At 40.3% G+C, this 19,793-nt stretch overlaps 1 protein-coding gene across 6 annotated transcripts in view; it reads left to right on the top strand.

Moving 5' to 3' along the window:
- Positions 1-231: 231 nt before the first annotated feature.
- Positions 232-19,793, top strand: part of NEXN (nexilin F-actin binding protein) — a 56,146-nt gene continuing 36,584 nt past the window's right edge. For 5 of the 6 annotated variants that reach the window (XM_032870176.1, XM_032870173.1, XM_032870177.1 and 2 more), the window contains exons 1-2: positions 232-344; positions 3,062-3,133. The gene's annotated coding sequence lies outside the window, so the exon portion shown is untranslated. The remainder of the gene's footprint in view (positions 345-3,061; positions 3,134-19,793) is intronic. The other variant, XM_032870174.1, reaches the window with a different exon arrangement.

Below are 19,793 nucleotides of genomic sequence, written 5' to 3' on the forward strand. Positions count from 1 at the left end.
GGCAGCCACCGCCCCCTCTCCCGTCTCCCTCCCTGACACCCCACCCCTCTCCGGGCGCTACGGCGGAGGTGGGGGTGGGGGGAACTGGCCTAGTGTTCTGGAACAGCTGCAGCCGGCGCTGGGCCCGCCTGGAATGCGGGAACAGGCTGCGCACCAGGACTTTTATGGAAACTTGCTGGTGGAGACGGCGGCGGCGGCGGCGGCGGCAGCCAGAGGGCTCCCAGCGGCCGGAGCGGCAGCGGCAGCGGCCGGAGCGCCCAGACCCCCGCCCACACCCAAGCGCAGGACGCGCACAGCCTCTCTGCGCGCATCGAGGACCCCAGCTCGTCGCCGGCTCCTGGCGGGTGAGAGGAGTCGGGGAACGTGGGGCGGGGGCGGAGGCGGCTGACCGGGAGGGGTCGGAGCCGCCGTGGGGGCGGGGGCCGCAAGCAGACGCGCCCCCCTCCCGGCTCCCTGCGGGGCTGCGCCGCAGCACCCGAGCGCGCGGGGCTGCGGCCAGCTGGGGCGGCGCGCCCGGCCCGGCCGGTCCTGCGGGCTCCGCCGGGTGGCGGCCCGGGTCTGCGCGTCTGACCGCGCGAACCGGCCTTTGGCTCTGGCGGCCGTTCCCTCGCCCGCCGCCCCTGCTTTCAGCGGCCCTCGCGCCGGGTCGGCCGAGTTGCGTTCGGGCGCTTTCTCCACTCCTGCAGGGAAGAGCCCCGCGCGAGCGGCGTGGGTGCAGTCCCTCCGCTCTGCCCTTGGGGTCCAAGCCGATATAAAGTTCAGTGTCGTCCCCCGCCCACCACGTGCCCCCGGCGCGGTCTCTATCCCGCGATGCCTGCTGTTTTTAAGAGAAATGTTTTCCTGGTCTGCCCCTGCGGAGGCTGGGGAGTAAAATGTGCTTTAACAGCCTACCACCCACCCCCTCCCTCCAAAGGACGTTTTGGAGACGATTTTGTCCGAGGTGGGATGTTGGGGTGCGCGGCTACAGTTGGAAGTTGGAGTGCACGACGTGGTCACCTCCTGAGACCTCCCTTGTCCCTATGCGTTTTCCAAATGCGAAGCCATTCCAACTGTTGATAAACTGTGAGACGCTCTTCGGTGCTAAAAATGTATTGGCGTTTGTAAGGAAAATAACCAAGTCCAGAGGTTAGTTGATTGTCGCAGTGGCTTCCAGGGCTTCGTTTTATATTTATTTAAGGTCCATAAGTAGAACAAAGAGAATTGGGGGGAGGGTGCGCTGGAGAGAGAGCGAGAACAAGGTAAAAAATAGCATAAGGAGATGTCCTAACAAAATGTCTGTCCTAGGGAAAGAGGCAGGTAGAAAAATGAAGTGAACCGTAGGAAAGAAATAGTTCCACGAGCAAAGCAATGGCAGCATCATTCATCAGCTCAATTTTGTTAATGAATTCATGTAACGGGCCCATTGGCCTGCGAGTCACAACATAGCTATGTGTTGGGCAGTACCATTAAGTAAACCTGAGTATTTATACCATCTTAGTCACACGTCATTAAGTGAACCTCATTATTTCCCCCTCCAGTCCTTGTACAGCTTAAATAACTCAGACGACACAGAAGTCTCTGAAATTCTTTTGACTTTGAGGTGTGCAGAAGTGGAAAAATGCATCATCAAATTGAGCGACAGTTTTCTGGGGAGATGTGTTTAATATAAATGAAATTTGATTATTTAATATAATTAGTTAAGATTCATACTTCTAGGTATTAGCCCCCTATTTTTGAAACTCTTTTATATTTTGACTGAAATAATTTAAGTAAAAAATGTGGGGAATTGTGTATTTTATCTGCAACAACTTCCTTAAGGAGCCCTGAACAAAACCCACAACAAAATTCTTTTAAATTCAGTTTCCCTCAATACAGTATTGGTGTAACTGTTTTAATGGAAGATTCACATTTCTAAAACCATTTTAGGTGGAACTGTAGTGAATAGCAATTTTTCTTGCTCACCTTCAATGGAATCTGTGCTATTTTTGAAAATTTGATATGTAAGACTGATCATTGTCAAAATGTATGTCATCTTGAGATGGCTATATTTAGCAACAACAAAAGAATGCCTTATCTAGGCTTTTGAACAGTATTTTTCCCCTGAAGTTACACTTAAAGTATGTAGGTTAGGGTTTCATTCGTGAACAGAATGCAAACTGAGTATGTATATTTGGAAGAGATTAATTGGGGATTTAGATTGCTTAGAACCGAAGTGATCTAAAATTACATATTTCATTTAGGGGAAAAAAAAAACAAAACCCTATTGTTATTTTTAAAACACCATAAAGGCAAGTAAAGGTATTGTTTAAATAAAAACACATGCCTATAAGAAAGAAAACAGTGCAATAAATGTAGAAAAGTAGACGGGGAGATGTCTAAAAGTTTTTTAGGAAGAGAGGACTCAGAACATTTTATAGTATGTAGGCCATATACACACAAAAAATAACTTGGTACTCTATAATTTAGAAGGAAAATGACCTACAACATTCTTTTTTTTTTTTTAAATATTTTATTTAACAGAGAGAGAGATCACAAGTAGTCAGTGAGGCAGGCAGAGAGCGGGGGTGGGGAAGCAGGCTCTGCTAGCAGAAGCCTAACACAGGGCTGGATCCCAGGACCCGGAGACCATGACCCAGCTGAAGGCAGAGGCTTAACCCACTGAGGCACCCAGTTGCCCCAACCTACAACATTCTCAATAATTTCACCTATTTCTGTTCTTTAATCAATTTGTGCTCTGTATCACCTGTGTAGTTTCTTTCATGCTCTCTTCTGGTTTTGTAATTGCAAAATCACATATTGTTTACATACACTTGGAATTGTTATATTCTCTCTTTCTGTTTAAATATTCAGTGCTTGTTTGGCCGGACTTAGGGTGGTGTACTTTCTACTCTCTAAGATGAGTGGATTTTTATCCTGAAATCCAACTTACTTAATTTCTAGTAAAATTTGTTTTTGTTTGTTTGTTCTAAAAATATAACTATATTTATGGTTAAAAATGATCAAGAATGGAAAAGGGGACTTTCAAAATAGAACGCATGTACTGTTAGTGTTTTGATACGTTTCTCCTTGTCCCCGTGCACAGGACTTTTTTCTCGTGTTGCTGTATCTCCGGGAAGCCGTGTGTGCACACCGCCAGTGCTGTCTCTGCCATCCAGTAAGTGTTCAGTACCTCTTCTTTTTCTCCCCATGCCTCCTTTTGTTTTTTTTTTTCCTTCTTGTCAGCTCCTTTTTGCTATCAGATTAGAAGACAGACTGGGGCTCCCAGGCCACGTTTTCAGGTTGGTGAAACCTCACCTTTCTCTCTGGGCCTCGTTCTTGTCCTTTCCTCCCCTTTGTGCCTCCTCCATTCAGGCCAAACTAGGCCTCCCTTTGTCTCTCTATTTTCTCAGTGCTGCCTGTTCCTTTAGATCAGGGGCCGCAAATTGGCAGCCAGAAAGCCACCTGCAGCCACAAGCCTGGTTACAAATTGGTACATTTTATGATAAAATAAGGATTTCCAGCCTCTCCTGAAAAACTGGGTCATTTCTGCATAGCAGCAGTACCCTGGGACAAAGTAGTTGCTCCCCGCTGAGAGCACACATACCCCTTCTGACACCGTCTCCACTCTTCCCCATTCCCTTACAACCAGCCGTCACTCACTCACATTGCCTGTTGGTGACACTGCCCTACATTGTCTTACAGTTATATTGCCTGACCCTAAACTCTTTAGTATGCAGTAGCCCCGATGGAAGTGTGAGGCAGGTCTGAAGCCGTGATAGGATGGAAGTCTGGACCCGGCATTAGGAACCTGGACTTGAAATGCTGTAGATGTATTTGGATTAGCAATCCTTCTCTCAAATGATAGGATCCCGGGAATGAGAAGTTAGCATTCATTGGCACTAACTGCTCGTGTAAGTTGGAGCTAGAAGGGGCCATGTGTAACTAACTAAAACATTTTAACTGCTGGGATTTCAGAAAGCACAGGGTAGGTATTTCTGGGAAAGAAATCTTTCCTAAAACTCTTAAAATATCCTCCTCTCTCTCCACCCTAGAAGTATTCAGGAGAGTTTTGGTTTTTTTTTTAAACCTTCTAGAGATTGGCCATAAGAGGACTTAACTGCTGTTCCTCTTCTGCCTCTCTACCCTCCCTTGGTTTGGAGCCCCGATGTCTGGGTCTGTCCATTCCCAGCTGTGTCCTTCGTTGAAAGGCCATCATCTTCCACCTGCCCAGAGGGTCAGGCAGCCCAGGCTCCTCCTGAGATTACCACGTCCTTGTGCCTGGGAAACCAGCTTCTGGTTTTTCACAGTTTAACGTAAACCCATTTGATTTTATTTTCTATTCATTCATGGATGCATCCTCATCATCAGCCCTCTTTTTGGAGATGCTGACGGAAGTTTGACTTGGGCTGGCTTTGGATCAGGCAGTTTTTCTCTTATCTCTTTGTCATTCATCCACTCCCGCCAGTATGAATTGAGTTTATACCGTGTTCCAGTTGTTGTGTGAGACACTGAGGATAAAAAACAGAGTAGAGCAGCATTCTTTTAAGGGGCGTATAATATGGTGAATGTTCTTTGAAAACTATCACATACTGTCATATGAGAGCAAAGTGTTATACATTATTAATACAGAAGAATATCAAAGGTTGAAAATAAGATTCTTGGTTATCAGTGAGGAATTGTTTATTGGTAAAAGGAAAAAAATCTCATTATTTGATATAGATAGAATATTTTTGAATTAAGATAGGGTTTATGATTGGCTTTATATTTTGATTTAGCTTATTAAATTTTGTTTATTTGACAGAGAGCACAAACGGGGGAGAGAGGGTAGAGGGAGAAGCAGACCCCCCCAAAGAGTGGGGAGCCAACCCCCCTGGTGTGGGGCTCGATCCTAGGACCCTGGAATCATGACCTGAGCCAAAGGCAGATGCTTATCCAACTGAGCCACCCAGGTGCCTCATACAATATTTTTAAAGTTTAAGGTTATAATGTTCATTAACTAAATGTAATAAAGTTACGTTGTATTTAAGCGTATATTTCTGCCATAGTGAAAAATGATAAAAATTTGGGCTCACATTTTATAAAGCTCAAAACAACATTTGTTCAAAGACTGTAAAGAGGTAGGTTTTAACAATTATTTGTAGTATACAGTTAAGTGTTCTAAAATCTTTTTTAAAAGACTTTATTTATTTATATGACAGAGAGCTAGAGAGCACAAGCAAGGGGAGCAGCAGGCAGAGGAAGAAGCAGGCTCCCCCCTAAGCAGGGACCCCAATGTAGGACATGATCCCAGGACCCTGGGATTAAGTCTTGAGCCAAAGGCTGATGCCCAAATGATTGAACCACCCAGATGCCCCAAGTGTTCTAAAATCTTAAAGGAACACCTGGGTGGCTCAGTCAGTTAAGCTTCTGCCTTTAGCTCAGGTCATGATCCCAAAGTCCTGAGATTGAGCCCCATGTCAAGCCCTGCTCAGCAGGGAGTCTGCTTCTCCATCTCCCCTTCCCCCTGTTCATGCTCTCTTGGGCACTCTCTCTCTCTCTCAAATAAATAAAATCTTAAAAAATAAAATCTTCTTAAAAGTTGAGACTAAGAATTTACTTGAATTTAATGAAATGCAGATCTAAAGCTGTCCGTCTTGACGATTCTGTTCCTTGAGAAAGGAGATAACACATTATCACAATGAAACAGTTATTATAAATGAGAGCTATGATTTAAAATTCTTTTCTTGATTGCTGGATTATTTGCTATCTTGGAATATTTTAATTGCATGTCTAAAAAGGAAAATTAATTAAATTTAGAAAATACGGAAGTCAAACAGATCCAGTGAGATTCTAGAACCAAAATACTAACATGCATATTTTTAGGTCCACTGTGCTTAATATTACATTCTACTATAAGACTTACATATTGTCTCACAGCTTGAGCTGCACACCTTAATATCCAGCCTGGAAATTGTAACAGCCAAAAATTTTACTTTATTCCTGAACACATTTTATCAGGCTATGAAGTCATCTTCAAAAGCTTCTTGAAGCTTATCTCACTAATTGCTATGCCTGTTGATACCAATATTAATATTACCATTGAGCATGTTATATATATGTTTCATGTACTTAAATTAGGTAAAAATGGAGAATGATATGGTGAAGTGAGTAGTTGAGTAACAGTCAGGAAACCTGGAGTCTAGTTCCTTGTTCTGTGACTGAACAGCTTTGCAACCTGGATAAGCCACTGAATCTCTTTGCGGCTATTTTTTCATGTGGTAAATGAAAGGGTTGGACTAAGTGATCTTGTTTGTTTGTTTATTTAAGATTTATTTGAGAGAGTGTGTGCGCGTGGGCCCATGTGTGTGAGTGGGGGGAGGGGCAGAGGGCAAGAATCTTACACCCGGCTCAATCCCAAGACCCAGGAGATCACCACCTGAGCCAAAACCAAGAGTCCGATGCTTAACCGACTGAGCCATCCAAGCACCCTGGACTAAGTGATCTTTAAGGTCCTTAAATAATGAGCTCTAAAAATTCATGATTTTTAAAAAATATTTTTTTATTTGACAGAGAGCACTAGCAAGGGGAAAAAGAGAGGGAGAATCAGGCTTCCTGCAGAGCAGGGAGCCTAATGCAGGCTCAGTCCGAGGATCCTGAGATCATGACCTGAGCCAAAGGCAGATACTTAACTGACTGAGCCACCCAGGTGCCCCCAAATCCATAATTTTTAATCCATGTATAAACAGACCCCAAATGTAATTCCGAAAGGTAGTAAAACCTGTTCAAAACTCTACTCATTTTCTTCAAACATATTTTCAAATTTAATCTTAATTAATGGTAACTCTGTCTACTCATTCGCTCAAGCCAGAAACTTTGAGTTCATTCTTCACAGTATTTGTCTTCTCTTCTCTCCCTCTCCGGATCTAACTGGCCAAAGTTCTTGCAGTAGTACCTTGGCTACAAGGTAAATTCCCTGGAGTCAGGGACTTAGAGTGTTGGTTCACTGTCATCCTTCCACAGCCTGGAATAGTGCCTGGCCTATAATAGGAGCTTGATAAACCCTGGTTAAATAAGTGGGTGAATGGGCCACCATGTCCTGTCAACTCCACTTCTGAAACGTCTCTTTCATCTTTTCATTCGTAATGCCACAGTCTTAATTCAGGCTCTTGTCTCGCCAAGAGCACTGTGCTTGTCCTCTTCCCTGTAGCCTTCCCCCATTTGCCCCAATTTTTTTTGCATGGCTGTCAGAGAGCTTTTTCTTTCTAGAATACATATCTGATTCACATTCTTTTTTTTTTTTTTTAAAGATTTTATTTATTTATTTGACAGAGAGCGAGAGCAGGAACACAAGCAGGGGGAGTGGGGGAGGGAGAAGCAGGCTTCTCGCTGAGCGGGGAGCCCCATGTGGGGCTCAGTCCCAGGACCCTGGGACCATGACCTGAGCTGAAGGCAGATGCTTAACGACTGAGCTACCCAGGTGTCCCTGATCCACATTCTTGCTTTAAAAATTCCTTTTTTGGATCCTCACTGCCTAGTTTAGATCAAGTCTAAGCTTTCTTTTTTTCTTTTTTTTTAAAGATTTTATTTATTTATTTGTCAGATAGAGTGAGCACAGGCAGAGAGAGAGGCAGGCAGAGGCAGAGGGAGAAGCAGGCTCCCTGCTGAACAAGGAGCCCGACGTGGGATTCGACCCCAGGACGCTGGGATCATGACCTGTGCTGAAGGCAGCCGCTTAACCAACTGAGCCACCCAGGCGTCCCAAGTCTAAGCTTTCTTAATAAGACAGGTAGGAATCTTCCCAGTACATGCCCAACCTTTCCAGTTTCACGTGGGTTTGCTGGATAACTTAGAGCTCCCCAAATTTGTAATGGGACATCAGGCATTGGTGTTTTTGTTCATGTTGGTTCTTTTGTCTGAATGTGTGGAATCCTATTTATCTTAAATCTATTTGTCTTTCAAGGTCTAAATCAAATGTCACCATCTCTGTGTAACTTTCCTTAAGTCCAGCCCCCTCCTTCACCTCACTGTTGTCTTTTCCACAACTTTTCCATGTTTCTATAGCCCTGTATATATACTGCTATTATAGTACTTAATACTTTGTGTTATAATTATTTCTGGTCCCATCTATTTCACTGAACAAAGGTACGTGACTTCAAAGGCTTTTTCGTACATTTTGTATCCTATTGCCACACATAATGTCTGGTACAAAGTACGTTCTCCTTCTCATAAAAATACTATATTGTAAATACAAACCAAATATGTCAAAATTGAAAAAAAAATGGAGCCTTTCTGAGAAATCGTTTAACAATATGCTATAGGCTGTAGTAATGTTACAATACAGTCTCTGAAACCTATGATGTGTACTTAGTTGTCTTCATTTGACATGAATGATTAATATGTTAGAACAGAATCATTAAATCCCGTCATCATCCCGGCCTTCTTTATTATGACCAAGCTCTAGCTGATGAGCTACATGTTTAGCCTTATCTTTTGGTGTTTTCTCTCTACTCACTCTTCATAACAATTCATTTGTGCCTGTGATCTTGAACACTGAAACAGTGCAGAGGGGCTGGATTGTTGTGTTGCTGCTGCCCCCTGAAGGTGGCTAAGGGCATTGCATCTGCCTGTGACAGCGGAAGAAAAGCCACTTAATACTAGGTTAAGAAAAAGGCTGTGAGATTCCCCATATAAAATCCTTTGACATTCAGGTTGCTGAATATAGGAATTAAGTTATTAAAATAACTTCATTTAGCATTCTAAAACAGTGATGGGAGTGCTCAGTCCAACTACTTTGTGGAATGAGAACTGACGAATGTTCTTTCCTGTAATTCAGCCAATCTCAGAATGTGGTTTTAGAACACCAGGGAGTCCCCAGGAGCCTTTAGGAGCCCCTGAAGCCCTTCATTTTCCAATTACATGTCTGTATGAGGCCATATCTTTAAATACTTAGAACAACATATCTCAATAGTTTGAATGCAGAAGCAGGTATGAGAATGTATCTGTCTCTTATTAAGCCAGAATTAAAGAGATGTGCAAAAATATAAAACAATGTTACTTTTAATATATTTATTTTGAAAAAGTTATTTTTTATAAAATGTTTCTGTTGATATATAACGGGTTTGTTATTATTTTAAATGACTCTCTTGGGAAGACTTTAAAGTAACCACTCAAAAAAAATTTTGTAAGTATCTATTTGATGAAGTCATTAATAATATTAAGTTCCATATGTAAATAAAATGTGAGAATATTTTTAATGTAAGGATTTTTTTTTAAAGCTGCAGTACGTTGCAGGGAAGACCTGGGGTCTCTTTACTGAATAAAGAAGAAGAGTGGGAAGAATCTTTTAATTTACAAAACATTAAATATCTGTAGATATAATCTATACAGAAGTTCTCTCAGGCTTCTCTATATGGCACAGACATTAATCCCTGAACTCAAAAAGTTTGAGAACCACTCCTCTGAATCATAGCCTTTCTTCTACTAGAGGCATTTTTTACAAACATCAGAGAACTTATTTTTATATATGTTCACAATTTCAGAAGTTATTTAAATGAATCATTTTTAACTAAAAATGTTAGCCTCATTATATTGGTAGTTATCTTTTATCCCATATAGACTATGAGCTCCATAAAAAGTTATCTTAGGGATGCCTGGGTGGCTCAGTGGGTTAAGCCTCTGTCTTCAGCTCAGTTCATGATTCCAGGGTTCTGGGATTGAGCCCTGCATTGGGCTCTCTGCTCAGAAGGGAGCCTGCTTCCTCCTCTCCCTCTGCCTGCCTCTCTGCCTACTTGTGATCTCTGTCTGTCAAATGAGTAAATAAAATCTTTAAAAAGGTGAAAAAAGAAGATTTTATTCTGTTCATCTTTGTAGTGCCTTACACTGTGTCTAGCACATTGTAGAAAGTTGTTCAATAAGTTTCTTGAATGAATGAATAAATACTTGTTTTAACTAGTTTCATCTTTTCTCTTTTATTCTTAATTCTACCACACTCCTAAATCTAAATCTTATAAAATAACATGCAGACCATCTACCGTGTGGCCCATTATAGGGACTCCTTTGTTTCCACTCTTCTCCTTTATTCATTATAGAGACTCCAGGTCTTTCCTGCAATGTACTGTAGCTTTAAAAAAAATCCTTACCTTTTGTTTATGTATGTATCTTGATTTTAGTAATGATTTCATCAAATGGGAACTTAGTGATTCTGTTTGAGTAGTTACTTTGAAGTCTTCCCAAGAGAGAATAAAAGGCAAGAATTAAGGATTTGATTTGAAGAGTAGGAGGCTGTATTGTGGGGAACCTAGCATGTGGTGGTTGCCCTTGCAACCTTTTAAATCCTGCAGTAGGATTTAAAACCCCTAGGACGGGGGCACCTGGGTGGCTCAGTGGGTTAAGCCTCTGCCTTCCGCTCAGGTCATGATCTCAGGGTCCTGGGATTGAGCCCTGCATTGGGCTCTCTGCTCAGCAGGGAGCCTGCTTCCCTCTCTCTCTCTGCCTGCCTCTCTGCCTACTTGTGATCTCTCTCTGTCAAATAAATAAATAAAATCTTAAAAAAAAAATAAATAAATAATAAAAATAAAACTCCTAGGACATACTTATGTGTTGTGCTGCACAAGACGTACAAAGCCGTATTGTTGAAGATGATGGAGATAGTGAGTGATCGTTGAAGTTTCTTGATGGGTATTGAGGGTTTGTTATATTAGTCTAATTTTGTACATGTCTGAAATTTCCTTAATAAAAAGGTAAAGAAGATAGATTAGACTGATAGGTCTGGGATGTTTAACCATATAAAAAATTCTAAAGTTTATGCTGGGTATACCTAGAAGCCTCAGCACATTTAGAGGTCTCAGAGACCAAAGGAGAGAAAACATTCATGATTAGGGTTTACTGGGAAAAAATCGCAATTTCTACTATAATTAGTTTGGGAAAATACTTAACTGGTAAAAAAGTGGCTTAAAAATTGTCTTGGAAGGGGGCACCCGGCTGGCTCTGACGGAGGAGTATGGGACTCTTTTTTTTTTTTTTTTTTTTAAGATTTTATTTATTTATTTGACAGAGATCACAAGTAGGCAGAGAGGCAGGCAGAGAGAGAGGAGGAAGCAGGCTTCCAGCTGAGCAGAGAGCCCGATGCAGGGCTCAATCCCAGGACCCTGGGATCATGACCTGAGCTGAAGGCAGAGGCTTTAGCCCACTGAGCCACCTAGGCACCCCAGGAGCATGGGATTCTTGATCCTGAGGTCAGGAGTTTGAGCCCCACAGTGGGTGTAGAGATTACTTAAATAAATAAAAACTTAGGGAAAAAAAAAAGAATCCTCTTGGAGGTGGAAATGAGCTACTGAATGTGTATGTTAGGTGAGAGGTTGAAGGAATGAGAAGGGAAACCGTGGCTGAGGGGGTGTGCAGAAGGCTTAACAAGCCCAGGTGAGAATCTTCATTGTGATCCGTGCTGCCCCAGCAGTTCGTGTGCTCAGAGCTGGAGCGATAGGCCAGAGTTAAGGAGCACAGAGGCGTAGGGGATGTGGTGGTTGAGTACGTGAGCCTGATGAAGACAGAAAGAGGGTGACTTGTTACCGTACTAGAAATCAAAGGAATCATGGCTACAGGTTACTCTGAAAACTTTACTGAACCTCATTTTACTAATCATGTATACTTAAAACCATTATTCTGATAATATGTAACCAGTTTCTTAACTTTGAAGAAACTGCATTAAACCGGTTTCCCTCTAGACACTGAAGTAACTTTATGTACTTATCATACTTGGATTCTGGGACCTCTGGATAAGACTTGATAATTTGAAAATGTTTATTAGGATTCTGAAGAAGAGAAAACTGTTAAAATGGATACTTTGAATTTTAGTAGCTTCTCATCTTGTAAGTTTATTAATCAAAATGACAGTAATATGTGTGAATACTAAATATATGAGTATATTTGGTAACTTTAATTATATGAAATTAAAGGAGGGCTTGGGGTCTCTGCTCTAAATGGGCAAATTCCATGTTTGTAGACTAGCAGATAAAATGTTAACTAGTAGCATATAAAAAAGCATCAAAGTGGGAGGCAGTGATAAAATTAGTCTAAGATTGAATGGATATTTGGATTTTGAGAATATGCGCCCAAAAGATTAGATTGAAAATCTTCTGTAACTGTCTAATAGCAGATTTTAACACAAGTACAGTTAGTTCATTAAGGAAATAAAAGTTGGGTCAAAGGAATGGAATCTTTTACACTATTCAGTTCATTTCTACCTGTATATTAAAACTCTTTCCATGATAGCTTTTGGGGTTTATTTTTAATTATAACTTATTATTTAATGGGCATTGAGACAGGCACTGGAGAAGAGCCAATCTGCTATAATCTGGGAAAGGAGCGTAAAGTCTACCAGATGGACAGGTGAAAATCTGGGAGAATGTAAGAGAAGTGCAAACAGTAGTCTGAGAAAGGAGGTCATTATCTTGGGGATCTAACTGGAAGGGGGAGGTATGGTGCATGTTGCTTTCCAATTTTATATCAGAGATGGTTGATGTTAGAATTTTACCCATGTTGGGGTGCCTGGGTGGCTCAGTCTATTAAGCATCCAACTCTTGATTTTGGCTCAGGTCATAATCTCAGGGTCGTAAGATTGAGCCCCATATTGGGCTCTGCACTCAGTAGCAAGTCTGCTTGAGATTCTCTCTCTCTCTCTCTCTGTCTTTCCTGATCTCCCTCTGCCCATCTATATCACCCTCAAATAAATAAATAATTCATTTTTGGGTATTTATTTACTGAGGATTTTATTTATTTACTGAGGATTTTATTTATTTATTTGACAGAGACACAGTGAGAGAGGGAATACAGGCAGGGGGAGTGGGAGAGGGAGAAGCAGACCTCCCATAGAGCAGGGAGCCCAATGAAGGGCTCGATCCCAGGACCCTGGGATCATGACCCAAGCCGAAGGCAGACACCTAACGACTGAGCTACCCAGGTGCCCCATCTTTTTTTTTTCTTTTTTTTAAAGAACTCTACCTTGCCTGTAGATAGTAGAACAGACTGGACCATTAAAAATTCTGTTCCAAAAAAAAAAAAAATTCTGTTCCAAGGCTTTTGTTGAGAGTTTGGGCCAAGGGACTGTTAACAGCATATGAGACTAGCGAGAATGTCTGTCTGTTCATTGAACTGTATTTCTCAATGCTCAGCAGAGTGCCTGGCACATAGCAGATGCTTAATAAATATTTGTGTAATAAATGGTTTGTTCTATTTATATTGTATTCCTGTGTGATGAAAATCATAATGTTAGCAATAAATTATATCCCCAAAGCTTTAACTGTTTACAAAGTACTTCACCTTGAAGTTGGCAGGATTTACTTATGTAGTAAATAGTTACTATGTATGTCTTCTGTATGCCAGGCACATGCCACGGGCTATGGATACAGTAGTGCATAAACTACAGTCTGTACTCTCAGAGAGCTCACACTCTGGTAGAGAGGTAGTCAGGAAAGTGGTTCATTACCATACATTATGGTAAATGCTAGAGTCAGGGTAAGCATGAAGGTACAATGAAAACACATAGTCCAGTCTTGTGGGGTCAAGGAAGACTTGCTGGAGAAAAATGACTATGGAAAACCTAAAAGATGAGGAGGAGTTAGTGAAGAGCTTTAAGCTGAGGGAGGTAGCTGTGCAAAGGCTGGAGGGGTGCCAATTTTTCCTTGTGGATGATAGCATGAGAGGAAGGTGCGGACAGAGATGTAGCTAACAAGGCAATGAAAACTACCAAAATGTATTACATCACTGAATAAAAAGTGTAGAGTGAGAAGAAAAGGGCAAAGACTGAAACGTGGGCAGACAACACGAAGAAGTGGAGAGAGGCAGAGCAGCCCACAGAGGAGACACAAGGAATGGTCAGGACACGGAGGAACAGGGAGAGAGCGGTGTCATGTGCCAAGGGAGGAGGATTTCCCAGTGGAGTGCCTGAGAATGTCAGATGCAGTCTTGACATTCTGAAGGAGGGAACTGTCCATTTTATTGGGCAGTGTAATGAGAAAGGTATTGTTGTGCCCATTTTTTATATGAAACTGAAGTTCACAGAAGTAAACTGGCTTGTCCAAGACCAGGCATCTAATAAGGGGCCCAAACAGAATCCTTAATACAAGTTTTCTGGGTCTAACTCCAGTGCTTCCTCCACCATCACCGTGTTCCTAATGTGACTGGAAAATCAGCCGTTTACTGAGAAAGTGTCATCAGGATATAATTTTGAACATTTTGCTACACGGGTCCTTAAGCAACAAAAGCTCTAGTTGGATACTTTGGAAGACTTCAAAATATATTTATTAACCTTTTACCAAATTTAAAAATACATTGGTTTAAACATTTTTATATGAGATGAGGTTTATGAAAAATTAGGACAAGATTGAACCTGAATATGCAGTTTTAAAAACTGAAGTGTTGTTAACAGTGTTTTATATTAGTTTCAGGTGTACAACATATCTATTCAACAATTCTATTCATTATTCAGTGTTCACCATGATATGCGGGTACTCAACAATTTGCACCATATTTACTGTGTTCCCTGTGCAGTGCTTTTCATTCCTGTGACTTATTTATTTTATAACTGGAGTTTGTACTTTTTAATTCCCTTTACCTATTGGGCCCATCCCTCTACATGCCTCCCCCGCCCTGGCAACTACTGGTTTATTCTCTGCTTTTAAGAGTTTACTGGGTTTGTTTCTTTATTCATTTGGTTTTTTTTTTAGGTTCCACATATATAAGTGGAACATATATTAGCGTAATGCCCTTTAAACCCATCTGTGTTGTCATAAATTGTAAGATCTCATTCTTTTTTATGCCTGAGTAATATTCCCCTGTGCGTGCATGTGTGTGTGTGTGTGTGTGTGTGTGTGCGTGCGTGTGTGTGTGTGTATCTTCACATTTCATCCACACACTGATGGACACTTGGGTTGCTTCCATATCTTGGGTATTATAAATAATGCTGCAATAAACATTTATCTTTCTGAATTATATATGACCATTAGAATGACAAACACTGGAATCTCCATGCCATCTTTCACAGTGGCAGCACTGGTTTGCATTCCCAGCAACAGTGCATTAAGGTTAGGTCTTCTCCATATTCTCACCAACACTTATTTCTTATCTTTTTGATACTTAGTCATTTTGACAGGTGTGAGGTTATAGCTCCCTGGGGTTTTGATTTGTGTTCCGTGATGATTAGTGATGTTGAGCATCTTTTCATATGTCTGTTGACCCTTTGTACATCTTTGAAAAAATGTCTGTTTGGGTCCTCTGCCCATCTTTCAATTAGATTGTTTGGGTTTTTTTGATGTTGCATTGTATAACTTCTTTATATATTTTGAATATTAACCCCTTATTGCATATGTCATTTGCAAATATCTTCTCCCATTCAGCGAGTTGCCTTTTTGATAGTTGATGGTTTCCTTTGCTGTTTCCTTCGTTGTTTTGGTATAGTCCCAAGAGCTTATTTTTGCTAAGTTTCTCTTGCTTGAGGAGACCTACCCATAAATATTTTGCTAGGGGCGACTTCCAAGAGATCAATGCTTTTGTTTTCTTCCATGCATTTTATGGTTTCAGGTCTCAGATTTAGGTCTTTAATCCATTTTGAGTTTATTTTTGTGTGTGGTGTAAGAAAGAGAAGTTTCGTTCTTTTGCATGTAGCTGTCCAGTTTTCTCATCACCATTTATTTTCCCTCTTGTATGATCCTACTTCCTTTGTTGTAAATTAATTGACCATGTAGGAGTGGATTTATTTCTGTGGTCTCTATCCTGCTCTGTTCTGTTGATCTACGTGTGTCTTTTTGTGCCAGTACCATACTACTTAGATTTCTACAGCTTGGTAATATGTTTTGAAATCTGGGATTGTGATACTTCCAGTTTTGTTCTTCTTTCTCAAGATTGCTTTAGCTATTTGAGGTCTTTTGTGATTCCAGATAAATTTTAGAATTATTTATCCTAGTTCTATGAAAAATGCTATTAGTATCTTGATACAGATTACATTGAATCTGTAGACTGCTTTGTGTATGATTTGGATGTTTTAATGATATTAATTCTTCCAATCCATGGGCATTATATCTCTCCATTTGTTTGTGTTGTCCTCAATTTCTTTCATCAAAGTCTTAGAGTTTTCAGCATACACAAAAATTAACTTCCTGGGTTAAATTTATTCCCAGGTATTTTATTCTTTTTAGTGCATTTGTAAATGAGATTGTTTTCTTAAAAATTTCTCTTTCTGCTACTTTCTTATTAGTGTATAGAAATGCAACAGATTGCTGTATATTAATGATCTGGAATTTTTGTATCCTCATACACTTTGTATCACAAAAAGTTGTGATCATTTACATATTAGGCAGTTATTATGTAGTCCAAGTTGGTCCCTAGTTGGCTGATATATGAGAGGGAGGCAGCTTGGGCAGAGCTGAGGTCACTATGCCCTTCTGGGAGGAAGGGCCAGAGTATTTAGGACATTGTGGAGTGAGGATGGAGAGGGTGGTAGCAGACAGAAAGGAGAGGATTTAAAGGAAATGGAAAACTTTCAGCTTAATGATCCATTCCTTGACTAAATATCAGTACTGTTGCACCTCCTTCCACAGGAACTTCCTTGAGGAATTTATAGTTCAGTGTTGAGATTCACTAACATGTGTGACACTCACATAATTTTTGAACATTTCAGTCTATGTCATGACTTTGTTGGAATCACATATACTGTAAAAATCCCTCATAAAATCAAAATCCTCACTGTCATACAATTAAAAGTGAATTTGGTAACTATAGGAGTATACTTTTAAGTAGTATTCTGCTAGATAAATTCAGAGGCAATTTAGAATGATAAGAGGTCATTCCTGAAGAGAATGACATTTATTTGAATATTGTTACTTGATTTTTCACTGTCATTAATTACAACAATAAGAGTGCTAACTTGCGTGTTGCTGACTTGGGTACTTTTAAAATCAGAGAAAATAGTACCTGACTTTATCACATGTGAATGAATTCACTAAATGTCTTCTAAACCACAACCAGCTGAGTTAACTGCTTTTCATTCAGTACTTGAGAATCATTTAATAACCTAACTATGGGATCTCCTCAACTCCACATAATTCTAAGAGAATAACTGCTAGCCCATATCAACTTAAAATGAAATAAATGTGCTTAAATAAAAATTGTGCTCTCATGGGGCAAAATACCAGCACCATGTTCTACTGCCAGTTGCCAACTCAAGACTACAAATTCATTAAATGTAGAGAATACTATCAATCATGTCTTCTGAGCTTCCAGTATATTTCTACTGCTCAGAATTATGGTTCTCAAATAATTTGACTATACTAGTAGGTTAAACCTTCTAAGCTGGCTGGTATTCCCCTCCCTTCACCAGACACACCAGTTGTACTGTTTTCTTTTTCTTTCTTTCTTTCTTCCTTTCTTTCTTTCTTTCTTTCTTTTTTTCTTTTTTTTTTTTTTGCATCTGTATAATAGAGTGGGTAAGACTGTAGAGTCTGGGGGTGCCTGGGTGGCTCAGTGGGTTAAGCCTCTGCCTTTGGCTCAGGTCATGATCTCAGGGTCCTCGGATCGAGCCCCGCATCTGGCTCTCTGCTCAGCAGGGAGCCTGCCTCTCTCTCTGTCTGCCTGCCTCTCTGCCTACTTGTGATCTCTTGTCAAATAAATAAAATATTTAATTAAAAAAAAAGGACTGCAGACTCTGTAGTCAGACAGCCTGTTGTATCCTGTGTCCACCACTTGTTACTTGTGTGGTCCTGAGCAAGTTACTTAACTTTCTAAGACTCAATGTCCCACGTGTAACAGTTTACAGGCTTCAAACCTATGATAAACTCAAAGATATTATTCCTGTCTTGATATTTTAAGAATTTTTAAATTACTGAGCTTGGAAATTTTGAAAGTCTTTACCTGAAAGGATTATTGAGGGGAGTGGATGAAATAATGCTTGTTAAACACTTGGCACATTTCCTGGCACACAGTAAAGTCTCCATAAAATGTTAGCTTGGATTATTAATACCATTTTATTCATATGTGATCAAAGGATTTATTAGTGAGATAGTCAGTTTCGATAAGAGAATACAATCATGGACTGTGAACAGAATTCTTTCTTGTAAAGTTACTGATCCAAACATAGTCAAATTCATACCTTTAACTTTAGCTCAGAAAGATAATTGGGTTAGCAATTGGAATATAATGCTCTTTCTACCAGGCAGAGTCAGACCTTTTAAAAAATTATAAAGGAATCCTGGGGTGCCTGGGTGGCACCATCGGTTGAGCCTCTGAGTCTTGATTTCGGCTCAGGTGGTGATCTCAGGGTTGTGAGATCAAGCCCCGTATTGGGCTCTGCGCTTAGTTTGGAGTCTCCTTCCCCCTCTCCCTCTAAATAAAATCTTTGAAGATAATAAAAAAATGTAAAGGAACCCTATAGATATTTGCCTTCTTGTTTTTGAAAATTTTTTCTCTAACATGAAACTATTTGAGAGATAGGAACCCTACTGGTTTGTAATCTACACCTTAAAAGACAAGTCTGGGGATGTCTGGGTGGCTCAGTCAGTTGAGCATCTGCCTCTTGCTCAGGTCATGATCCTGGTGTCCTGGGATCAAGGCCCGCATTGGGCTCCCTGCTCAGTGGGGAGTCTGCTTCTCCCTCTCCCTCTGCTGCTCTCTCTCTGTCAAATAAATAAATCTTTTTTAAAAAGACAGGTCTGTAAAACAAAAAGCCAGTAAACTTACTTTGCTACAAGTTTTTTATCATCAAAATGCAGAACAGAGCAAACTCTGCAAAGGATCACTTATATTTTATTTTAAAAAGTTAAATTTAGGGGCGCCTGGGTGGCTCAGTTGGTTAAGCGATTGCCTTCGGCTCAGGTCATGATCCTGGAGTCCCAGGATAGAGTCACGCATTGGGCTCCCTGCTCGGCAGGGAGTCTGCTTCTCCAACTGACCTCTCTCATGCTTTCTCTCATTCTCTCTCTCTCTCTCTCTCAAATAAATAAATAAAGTCTTTAAAAAAAAAAGTTAAAGTTAGTACTATTCAAATTTTCACAGACTTTCAGAGCTCAGAATACTGAAGTGATATTTAAAGACTTTTGACTGGTTTTATTCATACTGATTTTAAAAATTAAGCTTATTTTATTCTGAATCTATAAATAAATCAAGATATAATTTGAAGATTAAAAAAAATTAAATGAAGGTAGCTGATTCATTTATTCTCCAGGACTATTCTTGATGGGCTAATTTTTCACCATCAGCAAACCACATAATTTTCTTTTCATTTCACCGCACACACAGACAAAAAATGTTCCTTAAATTTCCCTCTGGCCAGTTCATCCAGCTAAATTTATCAATCCCTATAATCCTATGTGAGATTGCTCAAAATTTCCTCTTGTCCTTTGGTATTACTCTTTTAGATTATGCAAATAATATATTAATATGTGCTCACTGGCAGGGAAATGTAGGTTTTTACTGAAGACGGTAAAAAAGGTAGTGAGGGAGACCATAAGTAATGAAATTGATCAAAACTATGGGTACTTACTAATGTTAGGTATTGTTCTAGAATTTTTCACATATGTTATCTACTCCTAACTGGGAAGCACAGAATCGAAATTTGGATTTAGGTGTGATTATCAAATTGTGATCAAAGTGTGAGGTGTTAAAGGCTCACCTGTATTATTTATGGAGGCAATGAAAATAGTGAAGTAATATATTTGAACAAATTTGAAAGAACCATTCACAAATCTTGACAATCTATCATAATTTAGGAGCTCTAAAAGAAGAATGAGCCAGAAATCATTCTAAGGTTTGAGAAGCGAGGAGAATGAGGGGCAAGTTTTATTAGTTATACAAGAAGAAATCTCTAATAG

Source organism: Lontra canadensis, unplaced genomic scaffold (assembly GCF_010015895.1).
Source record: "Lontra canadensis isolate GAN:19392208 unplaced genomic scaffold, GSC_riverotter_1.0 scaffold40, whole genome shotgun sequence".
Taxonomy (NCBI): domain Eukaryota; kingdom Metazoa; phylum Chordata; class Mammalia; order Carnivora; family Mustelidae; genus Lontra; species Lontra canadensis.